The sequence below is a fragment of the Mus caroli genome, unplaced genomic scaffold (genome assembly GCF_978045245.1).
Source record: "Mus caroli unplaced genomic scaffold, Mus_caroli_1 scaffold_10, whole genome shotgun sequence".
In the NCBI taxonomy this organism is placed as follows: Eukaryota; Metazoa; Chordata; class Mammalia; order Rodentia; family Muridae; genus Mus; species Mus caroli.
In genome coordinates this window covers 45,290,750-45,310,081 of record NW_028227265.1, presented here as the reverse complement: position 1 = coordinate 45,310,081, position 19,332 = coordinate 45,290,750, and positions in this window count along the sequence as shown.

The following is a 19,332-nucleotide window of genomic DNA, read 5'->3' as shown; positions in this document are numbered from 1 at the left end:
TGATGCCGCCAGGAGGCGCCCGTGTCTTCATTTGTTAAGAAAAGTAAAATTTAGGAAACAAAAATTACTGCATTAAAAAAACAAAAACCAAAAAGACAGAATGGCTCAGAGGGAAAAGGTATCCTGCTGTGAGTCAGGAGACCCAAGTTCCATCTCTGGGACCCACATGGTGGATGGAGAAAAGGGACTCCCTGGAGTTATCCATCAATTGACATACATGGGCTGGAGTATGCATTTATGTAGACAGGTGCACCCACAAACACAATTAATTTACTATAGAAATTAATTAATTTACAATAGAAATCAGGTGGAGGAAATGTCTCAGTGGGTAAAATGCTTGTTGTGTGATATCGAAGGCCATAGTTTGGATTCCCAGCATGTACACAAGTCCCAGGGGTTTCATGTGATTGCTTGCCTGTAATTCCGGAGCCAGAGGCTGAGCCAGGGGACCCCCAGAGCCAACTTGTTTATCGGATTAATCCCATCGCAAACTCTGGGTTCAAGTGAGAGACCCACCTCAATATATAAGGTGAAGACTGATTAAGGAAGACACCCGGCAGGGGTCTCTGTCTTCCAAATACATGCACACACATGCGTGTGCAGCTACACAGAATTGAAAGTGCACACATTCTACATACTCCCACAGGGGGAAAATCACACTATTTCAAAGAAGCCTCGTGACCTGGTGTAGTGGCAAAAGTCTCTTGGTGGGTCGCTCCGGAGGCTGGGCGGGAGGACCGTGGAAAGGCCGAGGGCAGCCTGGACTTTGTCCCACAGATGGAGACACAGAAAGCAGGAGCTGAGGCTGTGGCTCAGGGACACAACATCCTGGCTTCCATTACTAGCACCACATAAACAGGGCATGGCTACCACCCCAGCAGCGGAGGCAGGAGGACTGGGATGGAGAGCATCAAGGACATCTGCAATATTGTGTGACCAGCATTTCAGAACACCTTCATCTGCTTGTAAGGTCAGTGAATTCAAACTGGCCCTGCAGCATGGTGGGCATACGAAGTTGTTCTGCCTTGTGGTGGAACCTTTTCATTTGATGGCTCTCGTTTCTGTGCAAGCTGGGACGAGGACAATGAACTAAATCAATCGCAATTTGCTTGTGTACAGTTTTAAAAAGGTCGTTTCTAATTATGTGAAGGTGTGTGTATGTGTGTGTGTTCATGCATGTGTGTGTGTTCATGCATGAGTGTGTGTGTTGGTAGGTATATACACATAAATGCAGGTGTCCCACAGAGGTCTGAAGTGTCCTTGGAGATGGAGTTACAGACACTTGTGAGCCACCTCAGAAGGCTGCTGGGAACCAAACTACAGTCACATAGAAAAGCAGCCAGTGATTTTAACCGCTGAGCCGTCTCTCCAGCTTCTTCAAACTTGCTATGTAGAGGAGGATTGCCTTGAGCTCCTGATCCTCCTGCCTCTAACCTTCAGAGTGCTGAGATGACAGGCATGGGCTACCTCATGTGGTTTCTGCTGTGTTGAGATAGAACCCAGGGCTCTGTGCGTGCTGGGTGAGCACTCTGACAACTGAGCCACACCCCAGCTCCTCTTGTTCTTTTATTTAAAAAAGTGTTTTTTAAATTTTATGCATATGGGTGTTTTGCTTGCAAGTGCATCTGTGCACCACATGCATGCAGCGGCATCCGATCCCCTGGATCTAGAGTTGCAGATGGCTGTGAGCTGCCAAGTAGGTGCTGTTAGTCAGACCCAAGTTCTCTGGAAGAGCTCTTAAGTGGTGAGCATCTGTCCAGTCCCATCTCCTTCACTTCTTAACTGAAAAACATTAGTGTGTTTGTGGGACTTAGTAAAATCTTTTGACACTCGTGTGCTCTCTGGCACGGGGAAATCTGGCTAGTTAACTCACTATTACAGTTTGGAACCCGCATGTCTCCCAGAGCCTCACGTCGAAGCTTTGGTTTCCACTGCAGCTTTGTTCAGACCCAGGGCCTTTCCTGTGAGCTCTTTCTATGGGCCTTGGCTGGGTGACAGGACTGCAGGGCTTTGTCTGCATCTGTGGGATCCACCCGTGGGTGAGATCATCATTTGCTGGACCAGTGGGAGGTGGGAATCTAGTCACAGTCAGTGGATACTTGAGCGTATGCTGTTGGGGACCGTCCCAACCCATCCTCTTGCTCAACCTCCTGGCCAGCATTGAGGTGAACATCTCCTCTCTGCCACACTGCTCAGCTCACCACCAGCCCAGAGTTATGGGGCCACGTGGCCCTGGACTGAGATCTTGAAAACCCCGCTTTTAAACCATTTCTGCTATTTGTCACAGTGAAGGCTAACATGCCCATTGTCTGTCACACGGCTCTTTCTCTCTGTCTGGAGCTGGGTTCCAGGACCCCATAGACACTCAGCAGATGCCCACACTTACAAGGAAAAAAGTGATGTTTGCATATAACCTACAAATATCCTCCTGCAGATTTCAATCATCCCAGACTATTTATAATGCCTAATGCAATGCAAATGATCTGTAAATAGTTAGACTGTATTCACTAGGGGACAATGACAAGGAAATCTTGTGTTCAGGACAGATGTGGCTTTTCTGTGTATTTCTGTCCTTGGTTCGTTGAATCTGAATCTGTGGAAGATGAGCCTTTGAAGATGGAAGGAAGGTGGTCTGTATGTGTGTGTGGTGTGTAACTTTAATTTCTTCAAACCTTTTAATGAAGGTTCTTTAATACTTTAACCTCTCTTTGTAGCCCACCGCCCAACAGAGGTGGTGGGGAAGAAAGGATACGGGGGAATTGGACCTGTTTAGAGAGGTTCTTTGGAGCAGCTCTCATCTGTGTTGTCTGGGAAACCGCAGTTCAGTTCACAGGTCAGCAATGGCAGCTTGATCCACTCACAAACACTTCACAGATGTACCAGCAGTCCAATTCGGTAGAGTCGGGATAGCAAACGTGAATCAGCAGAGATGGCACAACCTAGCAGAGACAGCCAGGCCTCAGCCTCAGCTCCAGTCAGCAGGACGGACCAGGAGGAACACCAGAAGTTCTTGGCTGTGCCTCTCTCACCAAGACTCAAGACCCACAAGCTTTGCATAGCTGGCTCTATCAGCAAGCCAAGCTCAGCCTCCATCACTGTCCATCGAGTCCTTTTTATACTCTCTCCAAGCATCATGTGTCCTCCACAGGTCTTGCCTCAGCACGTGCGTTTGTCTCAGCTGACATCATTCTGCCAATCAGCCTGAGTCTGCGGAAGAGGCAAGAAACTACAACACACCACCACAAGTTTTTCAGTGTGTTTCTCTCTATGAAGTCCTGACAAATGCAATTCAGCTATGAAATGTAAGATGGACCAATACATGCATCATTAGCAAGGAATCCTTCAACACATGTCCTTTCCCATGCTTGCTTTAACAGAACATCATTTCTCCTGTGTCTGCTTCAGCGAAACATTCCTTCATGCGTCTGCCTTAGCCTCTCACCTGTTCATTTCAGCTAAATATTCCTTCACGTGTTTGTCCCAGCAAAACACCATCCAACCCACTTTCCAAAGAACCCTTAAGTTTCCACTTCAGTGGTGTGTATGTGTGTTTAGTGTGTATGTGTGTGTGCTGTATGCATGTGTGTGTTGTGTATGTGTGTGTTGTATGTATGTGTGTATCTTATATGTATGTATGTTGCATATATGTGTGTCTTGGATGTATGTGTATGTATTGTATGTATGTACATGGTATGTGTATATGGTGTATGTGTAGTGTATATGTGTGTGTGCTGTGTATGTGTGTGGTGTATGTGTATGTGTGCTGTGTCTGTGTGGTGTGTGTGTGTCTGTATGTATGTGTGGTGTGTATTGGTTTATGTGGTATGTATGTATGTGTCTGTGTATGTATGGTGTATATATGTCTCTGTGTGTGGTGTGTGTGAGAGAACACACAGGTGTTCTGTGGGGTCACAGGACAATTTACAGGAGTTGTTTTTTTCCTTCCAGCCCATGGTTCCAGGGCCTGGAGACAAGTGCCTGTCCTGATGAGCCACCCCACTGGTCCAGAGGAAAATGACTTCATGCCTCCTTTTCCCTCCCTTTCTTTCCCTTTTATGTTTTAAATCCGTATATTTATTTATTTCCATAGTAGGAACTACAAGATGGTCAGCCAAGTGTCGGCACGACTGTTTAAAGTGTCGTCAGAAAAGTCGGCATTTCCTTTCTTTACTCATTCTTAGTGGGAGGCTTTTCCTGCTGGCTCTGAGGTGGTGGCTGCTGCTCTCACACTGAGGTTTTGAGAATGGAGAGTGGGAAAGCCCAGCCTGCTTCTCTCCTCAGGATTTGTGTTTTCATTCATAGAGGGGATCCAAATGCTTTCCCTTTCACTGAGCAGGGCTTCTGAGACCTCGCTTTACAGAACTCTGCAAGGTTGTCATGGCTGCAAGGCTGGAGTGGAAACCAAGCCATATGTTCGTCTCTGGAGGTTCCTTCCCTAAGAGGGCCAGCTAGGAGAAAGAGAGGAACCCTTTATACGTCCCGGTTATCACTTCTGTCACAAGCTCAAACACTAGTGCTCTTTGTAGGACACCCCCCTGGTGGAAAGTGATATGTCAGGTGTATTCTCCCCTTGTTGATTTGGAATGTACAATTAGAGTCTTACTATGTTGCCCAGGCTATCCTGAAACTCACCATCTTCCTGCTTCAGTCCCAGGTACTGGGACTCTGTGTGTGTAACCAGTCATGCCATGGCCACCCCCAGCCCACCCTCGCCCCCAAATGTCTTCATTCTGAGCCAGGAGCTCACTGAGCACCTCAGCCCTCCTCAGCCCTGTGACATAGTGTACTGCTCGCTGTCTCTTGGAACTTGCCTATTCTGAGGAACTCATAGGACGGGACTCATGGGGGCCAAGCGTGGCGATTCACATCTACACTCATGACACAGAGGCAGGAGGATCACAAAGTCACAAAGTTGATTCTGCCGAGGTTATCTAGTGAGCCCCGCTTTAGTTTTTTAAAATTGAAAGTGTGTGTGTCTGTGTGTTTGTGTGTATGTGCATGTGCATGTGTGTTTGTGTGTGCATGTGCATGTGTGTGTGGGGCATCCAGTAGAATGGAGGTCTTTCTGAGTGATGGTCTGTGGTGTGGAGGTGTGTGAGCCACAGGGAATTCAGGGAAGCATGTTACTCCCTCACTTCTGGGTTAGAGCACCCACCACGGAACGGGAACATTTTCGAGGCTTCTGGGAAGCCTACCACCTGATCTGAATCACTCAGAGATGAGGTGGTCAGGCTCCCTCTGCCTACAGAGTCTCACAAATGTGTCCTGTGGCTGTTCTGCTCTTGTTTGAACATCACAGATTGTGTCTACATAGCGGAGGATAGATGCACTGCCACTATGTGATCTTGTGTGATACTTTGTGTCAACACAGAGCCTTGGAGTCTTGGCTTATGAACTAGGGTCCACCATTGACCCCAGCCAGTGGCTGGGTTTACTGAGAGGTAAGGAAAGCTTGCTGCAGGGGGAGGGGCTGGAAGGAGCTGCAAAGCAGCAACGGGTGGGTGGCATCTTTTGTACCTTGGAAGAGACCAATTTGGTTTGGCCCTTATGTAAATTAGTCATCCAGTAGGGATAAACTTGGTTGGTAAATTTAAATGTGTATGAAAGACTCTGCATCCAGAATTGGTCAAGAAAAGGGCGGAAATATATAGGAAAGCCTGCTGAAGGGGTCAGAAGCTGGATAAAAATCACCACACAATACAGTGTAAGCCCATGAGCTTGGGAACTAAGATCTGCAGCCACGGAATGCATCACAGTCTGCTACCCACCAGCCTTTGCTCTTTTTGTTTCCTGGCCACTTCTCTCCCTTGGAACTTTCTGTTCAGCTTCTGAGGTTTTGTAGTCTTCCAAACAGAGCAGCCAGCTGGGAAACAAACACACAGACCCGATGTGCAATGTCGGGGCATTGCACACTCAAACCACAATAGCTTTAAATATCTTCAAGGCCAGAGTAACGTGTACATGCTGTGACTGCAGCATTTGGGAAGTTGAGGCAGGAGGATTGCCATGTGTTCAAAAGCCCAGCCGGGGCTATATAACAAAATCCTGACTCAAACACACCCCCCCCGACCCCCGCTGCCTCCAAATAAAAAAAGCCAAATCCCTTCTGTCAGACCTAGGATGTGACTCAGTGGTAGGATGATTGCCTAGCTTGTATGGACAAGGCCCTACCCTCCATCCCCAACATGGAGAAAAAGGCCAAGAGTGGTGGCATAGGTCTGTAATTCTAGCTCATGGGAAGCTGAGGCAGGATGATCACAAGTTTAAGGCCAGTCTGGGCTTTGTAGCAAACCTTGTCCCAAAAGCAACAATACGGGGTGTGGTTTGAGATAGATCTATAGTTAAGAGCTCTTGCTGCTCTCACAGAGCACCTGAGTTAGTTCCCAGCATGTACTCTGGGTGGCTCGAAGTCATTTGTAAGCCGCAGGGGGTCTTGTTTTAAGTTAGAGCTTCTATTGCTGTGATAAAACACTATGGCCAAAAGTAACCTGCCTCACAGTCAATCATCTGGGGAAGTCAAGTCAGGAACTCAGTCAGGAACAGGGAGGTAGAAACCGAAGCAGAGCTGTGAAGGAATGCTGCTTTCTGACTTCCTCACTATGGCTTGTTGAGCCTGCTTTTTATATACTGCAGCCACCCGTATCAATAATTAATTAAGAAAATGCCTCCACAGGATTGCCTATAGGCCAATCTTATGAAGATTATTTTTTTCTTGTTGTGGCACCCTCATCTCAGATCAGTCTAGCTTGTAACAAGTTGACAAAAACAAAACAAAACAAAACAAAACAGGACAATTGATCCCTTGTCAACCTGACACAAAAACACATCACTAGTCAGCAGTAACCCTTCCTTTCTTGTTTATCCCCAAGATCTCATATTTATCAATATCCCAACATAAAATACACATCACCTTTCTAAAAAAAGACTTATTTATTTTATTTATATGAGTACACTTGTTGTAGCCCCTGAATTGTTGATGCTAACTCTCTGTGGTTAATTGCCCTGCTCCTTAGAAGCCTCACCAAAGAGACTCCAGTGTTGTGTACAGCTAGTTTGACTCTTCCTTCCGTGGCAAGCGCAGCATGTGGGCAGCTGGTTTCTGTACTGCATCTCCCAGCAGCAAACCCGTGGCTTCCTCCCCTCTCTAGCCACTCTGAGGAAACCCAGCCTGGCATTAGAATGATACTGTCCATAAACCCCCCTTAATAAAATACCCCAGGGAGCCAGATGCCAGCTTGAGATGGCCTCCCCGCCTTGTGACACCAGAATCTAGCCCTCCTTCCAATAAACTGTGGAGCTCTCCAGGTGCCTGTCCTTGAGACCTTAAAGAAATAACAAACTCAGAGAAGATTAAGGCCCCATGTTTAAATCATGCAGAAAAGGTAATCAGAGGTCACAGACAGTTATGACCTGCCATAAAATTGTCCCTGATAACCCCACAGCAGACACCCATTAATCCCCCTCCCAGCTTCAGTTCCATCCCATCAAATGATTACAGCCCTCCACTCCCCTTCACCCTAAGCATTCAAGGAATTCCTAACTATATTTTATTTAAACCCAATGCTTTCCAGATTCAGCATCGCATGTCAGCATTCACCCTGTGAGTGTGGGGCAAGTGACCCAAGTCCGGACTTGAAACAATAAAAGGTTCTTTTGCAAGTTGCGTGGACTTCGCAATTCTTGGGCTTATCTGGGTTTCCTGTGGACTCAGAGCATAACACACTGTTGCTGTCTACAGACACACAAATAGAGGACATTGGATCCCACTACAGATGGTTGTGAGCCACCATATGGTTGCTGGAAATTGAACCTAGGACCTCTGGAAGAGCAGTCAATGCTCTTAACCCCTGAGCCATCTCTCCAGCCCACATATCATCTTTTAAAGTCCCAGTCTTTACAAATTCAACACTTTAGAGGTTCAGACTCTTTAAAATACCCAAATCCAAAGCATCTCACAAAATTTGAACTTCTCTCTGAAATATCAAAGCTCTCTCAAAAATCCCAAAATCTCATAACTGTGGGTTCCTGTTTAACAAACAAACAAACAAACAAACAAACAAACAAACTTGACCAAGCCAGCTAAGTCAGTCAAAAGGGTCTCGAGGGAGGGAATGAGGATCGAAAAGAAAAAGACAATTAGACAACACTGTAACATGCTATAATGTTATAACATTATAAATTCCTGGAAGTGTCCCCAAAAGCTCTCCACACAAACTTAGATACATTCTTACATCAAAAGGGCATGGTCACAATCTAAGCAAAGCAAAAAGTAAACAAGCCCAGTGCTTGACATTCAGTACACACATCTCAACTCCAAAGGGCCTCAACCGTGGTGCTTCTCCAGCTCTGCTGTCCACAGTGTATGCAGCTTGTTTCACAGGCTAAAGCTGGCTCCACTCCACAGCAGCCAACAGCCCTCAATGATCATCCTACAGTAATAATATCTCCAAAATGCTGGGTTCTCCACTGCACTCCAGCTACACCTTCATCAATAGTCTCTCCTGGGCTCTGTTGAGGATTCTGACCCTGCCACATGGTTCTAAGCCTCATCTTCTCTCCACAAGTCCTTAAATTCTGGAGCTTCTACTGCAACTGATTCTTCTCCTTCACCAGTGGCCTCTTCTGGACTCTCATGGTACCAAGCTTTAACTGTTCGCCATGGTTCCCTCATGGCTTCAAACCCAATACCACCTGGGAAGGAAACTCTTACACATTACCAAGTTCAGTTACCAGCATAGGATGCAACTTTGGCTCCCTCTGGACCACAACTTCTATGTGCTTACCTTGAGCAAAAACTTCCCAGAAGATATCACCTCAATGATGCTGATCTCTTCTTAATCACAGCCTATTCTTTAGCCCCACCTGACCAGTATTGATTGTCCCAGCACAGCAAAGGTTTCACTTTAGTGGTTCTGATATTTGTCAATCACAGCTGATTCTTCAGCCTCAGAAGACCAGATCACAGGTTTTTAATTCAAAATGCTGAATGGCCCCAATAGTCTTTGAAAACTTCCTTCTGAAACTTCACAAGCCATACTCCTATCATCTGTACTGCTTTCAGTATTACTATCTCCCAAGGTCCCACAGAAACAGTCCACTGAGTTCTGAGAACTCAATGGCTTTCCCAGCCCAAAGTTAAAATGCCACCAAAATCCTTTCAAAAATACATGGACCACAGAACTATCATAGCAACACCCCACTCCTGATACCGATTTCTGTCTATTTCTTCTGCTTCTTCAGGTGATTTTCCTTTGTGGTCATCTGTTTATTCAATCATGTCTATTGGGTCACTATCTAGTTGTACCCAATATTTGCTACTTTGTGGGTTCTTCTTTGCCCATTCTTTATCCTCCTGGTTCACCTTCTGCCACTAGATAGGAAAGAAAGGGCAGAGGGGAGAGAGAGATAGAGAACCGTGCATCTTTCATACTCCAACCAGCCCCCTGGAACAGTCTACAACCCATGTTGCCTATTAGGGCTTAAGCATTTATATACTCTCTGAAAAATTCCAGAATTCCAAATGTCACACAATTGCAGAAAGTATCTGCAGCTGGCAAAACCATATCCCTGCTAGAGCAGGAAGCAAATCATAGCTGCTTCAAACATTTCGAAGCAGCCCCATATCCCCACACCTGGGATTAAAACAAAAATACATTCTTATAATATTTCTGTGCTTTTTTACAGAAACCAAAGTCCCAGAGTTCTCACTATGGGCTTTGGTGATTGACCCGCATGGCCCAGCTGCTGCTTGACAAAGGTTCAGAATATCCATACGGAGGATCACAGTTCTCCAGCATCACTTTACTCTCATTTTTGATGACTCTCACTGTGCATTATGGGAAATTCCTTATGCTTTTTTCCTTTGGAAAATTTTGTATGGGCTTCAGTAGAAGATGTGAGTGCATACAATGGCAATCTTTCTATACAAAGTAATTCTTTGGAAAAAAAACCACCACTGGGGAACCCTATAGTGTGATAACTCCACCTACTGCTACACAATTGCTGTACTTACTGTTTTTGCTTCAAAGAAAAATACTGTAATAAAGTTGATGACCTCTTTCATTGTGGATGTTAGGAAACAGGGATAAAACTGGTTAAAAACAATCTTTGAAAAGATCATACACATCTTGGAATCATTAAATCTGCTTTCAATATTGCCTGTGGCTGAGCTATTATGCAGACACAGAGTAGAACAGGTGTCGCCTTTTTTTTTTCAATAAACTAGCTACACTGTTTCAACCTCAGATGATATCAGTCTGCTTCCCTCCCCGACTCCACACCTCCTCTTTGGGGCCTGAACCCCAATGCAGCTGGACTCCAGCAATTAATAAATCAGGAGGGTCGTCAAATTGATCACCTAAAACCACTGACTGAGTTACCGCGGTGGTTTGAATAAACATGGCTCCCATAGGTCCATATGGAGTGATATAATTAGGAGGTGTGGCCTTGTTGGAGTAGGTGTGGTCTTGTTTGAGGAAGTGTATCACTAGAGGATGGGCTTTGAGGTCTCAGAAGCTTAAGCTAAGCTTACTGGCTCATTGTTTCTTTCTGCTGTCTTCAGATTAAGATGAGAACTCTCAGCAACTTCTCTAACGCCATATCTGCCTGCATCCTAACATGCTTCTGATCGTGGTGATAATGGGTTAAATCTCTGAACCTGTAAGCTATCCCCAATTAGTGTTTTTCTTTATAAGAGTTGCCATGATCGGGGGCTGGAGAGATGGCTCAGTGGTTAAGAGCACCGGCTGCTCTTCCAGAGGTCCTGAGTTCAATTTCCAGCAACCATATGATGGCTGGCAACCATCTGTAATGAGATCTGATGCCCTCCTCTGGTGTGCCTGAAGACAGCGAGAGTGTACTCACATACATAAAATAAATAAATCTCTAAAAAAAAAAAGAGTTGCCATGATCATGGTGTCTCTTCAGGGCAGTAGAAACCTAACTAAGAGAAGTGAAAAAAATCCCTATTTCCATGCTTTCTGTCACCTTGCCACACTGCATGAACACCATCAGGATCATTTACACACTCTCCTGTTGTAAGAAACTGAGATCCAAGTGGATGTGAACAGATTACTCTACCCTTCTGCTTAATCTTAGGCACTGTTCCCCCCCACCCCCCTTCAAAAAAGCTTGCTTGATCACTATATAGTTGTCCAAAATATAGACTGTCTTCCATGGCTGGTCCCTGTAGGATCTCCTGTTTGTATGATAAAATCCTTCTGTACATAGTGAATAAGGCAATAATTGTAATACTTTATTTGTACAATGTGGTGGTTTGAATAAGACCTGTCCCCATAGGCTCATATATTTGAATGCTTAGACAGCAGGGAATGGCACTGCTTAGAAGTTTTAGGAGGTATGGCCTTGTTGGGGTAGGTGTGGCCTTGTTGGAGGAAGTGTGTCACTGGGGGTGGGCTTTGAGGTTTCAAATGCTCAACCCAGGCCCAGTGTCTCTCTTTTCCTCCTGTCTGCTGATCCAGATGTAGAACTCCCAGTTACCTCTCCAATTTGTGTATGTGCTGCCGTGCTTCCTGCCATGGACTGAACCTCTGAATCTCTAAGCCAGCTTTAATTAAATGTTTCCTTTGTAAGAGTTGCCATGGTCATGTTGTCTCTTCCCAGCAACAGAACATTGACTAAGATACACAACTTCAGGTAATTCAAGCCAGCTTGAGGTCATTTCTTGGTGTATAAGCTGGTGGCCCAGAGTTCTCCAGAAAAATTGCCAAAGTGCCAGCACTTCCTTAAGAAACAACATCCTTTTCTGGTCTCTGCAGGTACCTACACTGTGCACATATACACAAGTGGACACACATGTGCACAGTCATGCATGGATACACACACGTGCACACAGTATGCACATACACACATATGTACACACTGTGCACACATACACAGGCACACAAAAATAAATTAGTAAATCTTAAAAGAAAAAAAAACCCTGTCTCAAAAAATGTTTTTAAAGGCTGAAAAAACTTTCCCTTGCAGAGCTAAAGCCCCTTACTGGGTGCCGGGTAGATGCTGGCACTGGGCTGCCCATCTGTGGGCACAAGTCTCTGCTTTCATAGGTCCTCAGGCTGGGGTGTTTATAGCAGCAGAAAACAGACCAAGGCAGTCTCTATGGAAAGATGGCTTAGCAGCCCTGGGAGGTGACTGTGAACTTGGGAGAGGACTTGGGCCACATAAGAAGGCAGGCTATTTTTAGCTGGAGCATATGTGGGTGAGAGGACTCCAAGCAGAAAGAAGAGTAGGAACAGAAGCCCAGGAACCCTTTACTGAGTGGAGGATTGGGGTGTGTGTGGACATGTTGAATGAAAGAGAGGAGAGTGGCTGTTGCCCAAGGCTGCCAGACACCAGAGGGCAAAGAAGTCCTCCTTCCTAGTTTGTTATTGTTTTGTGGAAGTCACGTATCCCAGGCTGGTCTGACACTTGCTATGTAGCCAAGGATGAATCTCAACTCCTTCTGATTCTCTTGTCTTGATATCTGGCACACTGGGCTCACAGGCGTCTGCCACCATACCCATTATGCAGTGCTGGGCATAGAACTCAAGGCTTCATGCACATGGAGCAAGAGCTCTGTCCAGTGAGCCACACATCTCAGCTCATGATCCCCCCTTTTTTGTTGCTTGTTTGCTGAGTCTCCTGTAGCCCAGGCTTGCTTTGAACTCCTACCTTCTCTTGCCTCTGCCTTCCAAATACTGGGATTATAGATGCAACCTTTTCTTTGCTTTTAAAAACAGGCTCTTGGGGCCAGTGAGATCGTGAAGAGGGTAAAAGTGCTTATTGCTAAGCCTGGTGACTCAAGTTCAATCTCTGGGAGCTCCATGGTAGAAGAAGAGAACCAGTTCCCACAGGCTGTCCCCTAGCTTCCATAAGTGTGCTCTGGCATGTTCATGTATATGCACGTGCTGCTTGGACAGCTCTATTTCTGACATTTGGCAGTATTCCCTGCCCACTATCTTCAGTACTGCTTGCGCCGTGACCAAGAACATGCCAAGAAGCAACTTAAGGGGCTGGAAAGCCAGCTCAGCAGTTAAGATGCTTGCTGCTCCAGAGGACCTGGGTTCAGTTTCCAGCACCCAAGTCAGGTGGCTCCTAACTGCCTATAACTCCAGCTCCAGAGGTTTGGCCTCTGGCCTCTCAGAATACTTGCACACAAATGGTGCACTTGTACACACACACACACACACACACACACACACACACACACACGTACACCTAAATAAAAATTAAAAGAGAGGAAGGGTTTATTGGTGTTTACAGTCTAAGAAGACATAGTCTGTCATGGAGGGGAAAGTGAGAGGAGCTGGTTACATTGTATCCCACGAAGGTTACATTGTATCCCCATGCAGGGATCAAAGAGCGATCAGGAGGTAGGGCCTAGCAATAAAATAAATAAATCTCAAGACCTTCCAGGAATGTGTTCCCAGGGACATGCTTCCTCCAGGAAGACTCCACTTCCCAAAGGTTCCTCCACCTCTCCAAATAGCACCACATTTGGGACCTGAGTGTCGAAAGAGAGTGCCTAAGGGGGACATTTTACATCTAAACCACAGCACCCTCCATTCTGTCCTGTCGGTATGTCTCCTTTTTCCAGGTCCCTTTCCTCTGGGCCTCATTGGTAGCCCTGGCTGTTCTGGAACTTACTATGTAGACCAAGCTCTAGATCTACTTGCCTTTGTCGTCTGAGTGCTGGGATTAAATGTATGTGCCAACATACCCAGCACTCAAAGGCATTTATTTGAAATAGTCAAAACTCCGGGACTGGGCTGAAGTGGAACCTTAAGGGCTCTTTGGAAAGTCAGTTGGATGGTGTTTTGCTGGGGTGAACATGTGAAGGAGTGTTTCATTAAAGTGGACACAGGTGAATGACTAAGGCAGACTAGTGAAGGAATGTTTCACTGAAGCAGATACAGGAGAGAGGATGTTCTGCTAAAGCAAGCACATGAAAGGGCACATGATGAAGGACTCTTTGCGAATAACGCACATGAATTGGTCCACCTTACACTGCTGCATTTGTTGGAACTCTGTCCAGAGAAATACTCCAAAAAATTTCTAGTGGTGTACTGCAGTTTCTTGCCTGCTTCCTTGGACTCAGGCTGATTGGATGCATGTGCTGAGACAAGACCTGTGCTGAGGCAAGGCACGTGGAGGACATGTGATGCTTAAAGGGTATAAATGGACTCCATGGAGAGACAGAGACAGAGCTTGGCTTGTTGGTACAGCTAGCTGTGCAATGCTTGTAGGTCTCTAGTTTTCACTGATCTTTACTTCCCTGAGAGAGGCACAGCAGAGAACTCCTGGTGTTCCTGTTGGTCCCTCCTGCTGACTCAAGCTGAGGCTGAGGCCTGGCTGTCTCTGCTAGGTCATGTCACCTCTGTTGCTAATTCAGCTCTACCAAACTAGATGGCTGGTGTATCCCTGAAGTGTTTGTGAGTGGACTGAGCTGCCGCTGCCTGTGAGCTGCCTGAACTGCTGATTTCCAGACAACACAGATGGGAGTTGCTCCAAAGAACCTCTCTAAAAAGGTCCACTCTCTCCTACCCCACTCCCACCCCAAATCCTTTCTTTTCCACTACCTAGGTGGTGGGCGACAAGGGAGGTTAAAATATTCAAGCTAAGCATTTAAGAACCATTATTTAAAATAAGGTTTGAAAAAAATTAGTTAGTCATAGCTCAGTTGGTAAAATGTTTGCCTAAACTGCATGAGGCCTTGGATTCCATCCCCAGGGCCACATAAACCGTGTGTGGTGAAGCATGCCAGTAAAATCCCAGAACTCAGGAGGTGGAGACAGGAAGACTGGAGGCTCAAGGCCATCCTCATCTACATAGGGAGTTCCAGACCAGCCCGGGCTACATGAGACTGTCTCAGAATGGTGTGTGTGTGTGTGTGTGTGTGCATGCACGTGTGTGTGTGTATTCACATGTGTGTGTGTGTGTAGTGAAACATTACCAGGTAAAGGGACTTTCCCCCGAGCCTGGTGCTGTAAGTTGGATCTCTGACATCCATGTGGTGGAAGGAGAGAACTGACTCTAACAGATGGTCTTTTGTCTCTGTATGCAAACCAGGGCAGACAAGCCCCTCCTCCCCCAAATCAATCAATTAATTAGTATTTTAAGAAACCCAGCATGTTGTTTTTGTATTTTGAGACAGTCTCATACTCTATATTCCAGGCTGGCCTAGAAGTTGCTTCAATCCTCCAGCTTTTCAAGTTGTGTTAGTTACTTCTGCTGTGATACAACACCATGACCAAGGCAACTTATGTAGGCAGCCAGCGCCTAAAAGATGGCGCTGGCCTCCGGTACACCGTCGCTGTAAACAACCCCACTGCACAGGTGCTAGCCCGAATCTGGCGCCAACCCCTCCCGAGTGGGTGCATACAAATTAAAGTGCCGGCAGACTGACCAATCCCAGGAGGACACATAGCTCTCCCCAGTGCTGGGGTATATATAAGCAGTCCTCCCTGGGTTTCCAAAGTTCCCGTAGCACTGAGGTGTTCCTGCAATAAAGCTGTTGAGAAAAATCCGACCGTGTTGTGTTTTTTCCTTGCCAGACAAGGTAAGCGCAACAAACTTACAGGAAGGAGGAGTTTATTTGGTTCCACAAGGGTTAGAAACCATGATGGCTGGGGACAACATAGAAGCAGGCATCGTGGCCCAATCTGCAAGCTGAAAGTTCACATTTTGAACCCCAGACACAAAGCAGAGAGTGTAAATGCACAAAGCCTACTTCCAGTGAGATACTTCTCCAGCAAGGCCACACCTCCTGGGTCTCCCCAAACATCAGCACCAACACCAGACTAAGTGTTCAAATACAGGAGCCTGTGGGGGACATTCTCATTCAAAACTCTATACAAGAGCTGGGATTGTAGGTGTGAGCACGCACATTTGCCTGTTCTCAGCATCCCTACTGGGTGGCTGCACCCCATTCACCCGAATCTCTAGCTCCAGGAGATTGGATGCCTTCTTCTGCCTTCCAAGGGCACCTGCATATGAGTGGCAGACACTCATGCAAACACATAAACCCCAGCAATAAACTATGACATTTCATTTAGGTTGTGTTCAGACATACAGGAAAGTCACAAGAACAATACTGAGATGACAGACTTGTGGTACCATGCCTGGTGATTGTTGAAAACTCAGGGCCTCTGCCAACTGAGCTACAGTCAGTCGGGTATGCACATTTGTGTCTGGTGCCTGCAGAGACCTTGAGCTGGAGTTACATATAGCTTTAATCTGCCTGACACAGGGATGCTGGATACCAATCTCAGGTCTCTGGAAGAACAGTATGCTTTCTTAATTGTGAGGCAAACTGAGCCATGAGATGTGGAATGGTTGTCGGGGAGCAGGCCTGGAGCAAGAGTGAGGTCCTGACAAGTCCAAAACCTGAGAATCTCATTCTGAGACTAGCGAGAGTAAGGCTTGCTCACCTCCCTGTCTGTGCCTGCATGCCACAGTGCATATATCCTTGGGACTCCCACCTTCATCACTCTTGATATAGTCACATAGCCTGATGGCCATATTACAAGTTTAACTTCTCTTCTCCCTACAGCAAGCACCTAGAATTCCTCTTTGTGTAAATGAAGCATTCCCAGCACCTCACCCCCAGTCAGTAATGTACACACACCTTGGAAGCCCCTACCTACTCCCCAAGGTTTATATAGCCCTTATTTACCCCTGAATAAAGAGAGCTGTAACTCTAAAAACCTCCTCGGAGAAGTCCTCCCCCCACCCCCCACCCCAGCTTGCACTGGTGCCTGAATACCCCAAGGGCACAAGCTAAGCCAGTCCCCACTTATCTGCTGAGTCATAGGCTTTCTCTGTCTGTACTGTCTAAGTTTATTGTCACTTGCGGCAGCAGAGCAGGATTATTGCATCAGAGCAACAGAGGCCACATGGCCTGCAACCCAAAACCTTCTGGCCTGCCTTTTACAGAAAACATAAAGCAACCAGTTAAGTCACCAGGAAGCAGTTATAGTGGGACAGGCCTGTGAGCCCCACTTAGGATGCGCTAAAGCAAGAGAGTGGTAAGTTCAAGGCCAGCCTGGCCAAAGTGAAACTCCAGTTTCAGAATGGCTGTTCCAACTGAACAGTTCATTGAGGTGGATACATTTTGTGTCTGTAATTTCATGCAGTGATTTTTTAAAATCACAAATTATTTATAATAAAATTTTAATAAACAAAAAGATGTAAAATAATGAAGTCTATATTGTACCTCTTGATGTGTTTATAAACAGATAAAAATATTTCTATGGAGGTGTGGTGAGGAATGGGGAAAGGGAATGCTTTAGTGAGCCCATGCTGAGGCAGCCCTTCCCCCTCCCCAGGGACCAGCCACAGGATGGTATAGTATAGAATAGTACTTATTCAAGGCATGGGGAGGGTTAAGAGGGTAGTAGAGGCAGAAAAGGGGGGGGGGAGAGAGAGAGAGAGGAGTAAAGGCTGGCTATGAGTACGTGGAGGGGTGGGCAAGAGAATGGGGGGACAAAAGGGGGAAGGGAAGAGCAAGAGACCAAGAGAGCGAGGAGGGGACAAGAAGCCCCTTTTATAGTGAGTCAGCCATACCTGGCTGTTGCCAGGTAACTGTGGGGTGGAGCTTAGACAGAATGCTCACATTCCCCTATTTTGGTTTAATTAAAAAAAGGAAAAATTAGCCGGGCGAGGTGGCGCGCGCCTTTAATCCCAGCACTCGGGAGGCAGAGGCAGGCGGATTTCTGAGTTCAAGGCCAGCCTGGTCTACAGAGTGAGTTCCAGGACAGCCAGGGCTATACAGAGAAACCCTGTCTCGAAAAAACTAAAAAAAAAAAAAAAAAAAAAAAAAAGGAAAAATTAGAAAGAGCTGATGGTGGAGCAGGAATAGGGTCATTGTGATCTCTGGCTACTTCATTCTGGCATTGGGGCAACGTGTCTCTAGGGAACCTAAGAGAATGGGGATATTTGTCCAGTCTTAGAGTTGGCTGTTTCCTTGTTGTCCATGGTCTGTGGAGCCATCTGAGAGTGTCTGTGTCTGTGTCTGTGTCTGTGTCTGTGTCTGTGTCTGTGTCTGTGTCTGTGTCTGTGTCTGTGTCTGTGTGTGTGTCTGTGTCTGTGTCTGTGTCTGTGTCTGTGTCTGTGTCTGTGTCTGTGTCTGTGTCTGTGTCTGTGTCTGTGTCTGTGTCTGTGTCTGTGTCTGTGTCTGTGTCTGTGAGAGAAGATTGGAGCATCTGTAGGTTGCTTCTCTGGAGCTGTCTTGGATGTAGTAAGTGCCTGGATTTGACAAGATGCTGAAACACACACGCATATATTAAAAGTAGAGATTAATTTTTTTCTTAGATGTACATTTGAAACCCAGAGGAATCCACCCTCAGGAATAGGTGGTAAGTGGGAACTGTAGGCTATTGATTAGCAGATGAACTTATCTGGATGGAGTCTATTTGGTCCATGAGAGGTAGATCTGAGCGGGTTTCCTGTAGCTTATACGTTTACACAAGAGATAACAACACGAGTTAACAACATGTATAGTCTATAGGAATAGTGTTAGGACAGTGGCATAGCAAGAAGAAGAAATGTGAAACTTTTAATTAATGGAAACCAAGCTTAGGTAAGGAGGTAACAGATTACATCCACCAAAGCTTTTTCTAGCTGTCAGGTTACAGTTACCTTTATATTTTGATATGCTTAAAATAGCTCAATGATTGGGCCACTTCCTAAGCTCCATGTGTCTAATCCACCTCTTTCAGATATCCCAAAGTTATTACTTACAAAAATCTATATTCCATCTTTGCTGCCCTGGACCCAGTCCCTGTCCCTCAGCTTCTGTGTGGCAGTATGCTCTCTGTCCCGAACCTTCTTCAGCTTGGCGTCTCCTCTCTTCACCTCTCCTGGCATGGTGGCTCTCCCTCCTCCTTTCCTCTCAGTCCCTCTCCCAGGAATCCCAAAAGTCCCGCCTCTGTCTGCCCTGCCCAGTCATGGGCTGCTGGCATCTTTATTTACCAATAAGAACCAACTGGGGACAGGGTCTCTTAGTGTCTTCCATTTGGACTCTTGCGCAAACAGTTTTGGGGACCCAAATAAACATAATACAAGCAGCATTTGGTCAAACCCACTATATTTCCCCTTTTTGTCCAATTAAAAAGGCTCATTTCTCTTAGAAATAAATTGAACACAACTGTAATGATAATGTAAATTATAAGGTATGATGTACATTTAATATCCAGTCCATCAATTTTGTCAATACAGTACCATCTATCCTAACTTAAAGAGTTTGCAATTCTCTGCCTGAATTAAGTTGATTTTTAACTTGTATTACCATCTGAAATCCATTCTTTCAAATCTGGAACATGCTAAACAACT